Below are 1,921 nucleotides of genomic sequence, written 5' to 3'. Positions count from 1 at the left end.
GTTCTGTTTAAAAATAATTCTTGTTATTGTTGTTTTAGACTATTTATTCCTACTTAAAATAAAGCACAAAAGAGAATTTGAAGTGATCCAAAAATTTTCCTAAGAGGGACAAAACTGGGAGGTCAGTGGGGCAGTTGGAAAAGAACGCAGAATCTCCCCAGATGTATAGACGCAACTCTAAGAACCACAAGCCTTGGTGAGAACTTGGCTCTTTTAGGCATATGGTTAAAAGCCGAATGCTGCATTTTTGCCTGTACATAATTAAAAGGTTGAAAGAAATTAGAACCTGCCTACAGCTCCATTCGTTACAAATTACCTGCGCTGATCGCATATCTGCAGCTGAGCTAAGCATCAAGCAAGTAGGAGCGTGGTGTGCACCTCAGAGCCCGCACTGCTCCGGGAAGCGTGTTCAAGCGTAGAATATAAGTTCGGGGATCTGCCGCCCCTGCACCCCGGTGCTGTTGACGGTGACTTTGCCACACTGAACTTCCGTCATGCCTTCCAGTCCAAAGTAGCTGAGCTCATTGCCGTCCAGGATCACGCAGGCCGTGTAGAAGGTGTCCTGCTTAGTCTGCACTGGGTACTCAAACCACACGGGGAAGGTGTTGCTGGAGCCGTCTGAGAAGTACTTGCTCAAGTTCTGCCCCAGGACGACGCCCTGCCGCTTGAGTTCGGTCTTGGCGCTGTACTCGGCCGAGCCGCAGCTGGAGCCGTGCAGCCCAAAGCCCGCGATGAACACCCTCTTGTCGACGGCGAACTGGATGCTGTCGCAGCGGCCCCGGTAGCGCCACTGGTTGCTCCGGTAGGCGCACAACTGGAAACGGTGGCAGCGCTGGGGGACGAGGCCCTTGCGGGCTTTGCAGCTCGGGCTTCTTGGCCGCGGTGTACCAGAGGAAGATGTCGTTGGTCTCGTACAGAGTTAAGACTCCGGACTGCACGGCACCGTTTGCAAAATCGTCCAGGGCCATGGTCGGGATGCGGATCAAGTAAAGCGCCTTCCCGAGGACTCCGCGCTTGTTTTCAATGCTCAAAGCCAGATCTTGTTGCTGGCATTCCACTTCAGCCCAGCTGAGAGCTGCCTCAAAAACCACAATTTCTTTGGCATTCAGTTTCCCTGCGGAGGATATTTTCTAGTGTCTGGAAGTCAATATCACAGAACCCCTCAGACTTGAGAGCGAGCTCGGCCTGCGCGTCGATCACCTCCCAGCACCGTTGGGTCACGCCCGGCTCCTCAAACAGGCAGCTCTGGGACAGGAGGACACAGGCGTTCTTGGCGCTCATGCTGGTCTCCAGGAGGTTGACGCAGGCCCGGGCGAGGTGAGGGACGATGTACTTTTTGGCAGCATAAAGAGTGGCCAAGACTGTGACAGCAGCGAAGTCCATTTCATCACAATAGATTTATTTCAGCATAGCGAGAAAAGCAGCAGGGTCGACATCTGGTATACAGATCTCACCTTTGTCTTCGGCAAGTTCTCCGTAAAACATTGCATGGAACACCGAGCTCCCAACAGCTAAAACATATTTGTGTCCTGGCAACTGCTGAGTCCCACCTGGTGGCCCAACCACAAAATGTACATCTGCCATCAAATCATTATTGAACATCACCGCATTTCTCTCTCTAATGGTGGGATAAAGACCCTGCCAATTCGGGGCTGGAATAAGGTTGTGGTTACTGAGATTCTGCTGGTGGTACTGATGGACAGTGGTGCTGCTGGAGTTGGCTGGTTTTCTTCGGCGGAATATATCAGCAGCCGTCTTCTTCTTTTTAGTCTTCAAGGTAATTATTTCATAACAAACTGGAGGCAACTTGCTGCTGCTGCTGCTACTGCTGGGATTTTTTTCCTTCGAGCTTTTCTTGGACCTGTTCTTTACCGTCTCGCTCGCGGTCCTTGTCGCCTCAGGCAGCGCCCGCCGTCTGCGC

General features: G+C 52.1%; 1 pseudogene; it reads right to left on the bottom strand.

The window, feature by feature from the left end:
* Nucleotides 1-409: 409 nt before the first annotated feature.
* On the bottom strand, nucleotides 410-1,703 carry LOC132357476 (BTB/POZ domain-containing protein 3-like; annotated as a pseudogene).
* Nucleotides 1,704-1,921: the final 218 nt, after the last annotated feature.

This window comes from Balaenoptera ricei, chromosome X (assembly GCF_028023285.1).
Source record: "Balaenoptera ricei isolate mBalRic1 chromosome X, mBalRic1.hap2, whole genome shotgun sequence".
In the NCBI taxonomy this organism is placed as follows: Eukaryota; Metazoa; Chordata; class Mammalia; order Artiodactyla; family Balaenopteridae; genus Balaenoptera; species Balaenoptera ricei.
The sequence above is the reverse complement of the archived record's forward strand: the minus strand, read 5'-3'. Positions and strand labels throughout refer to the sequence as shown.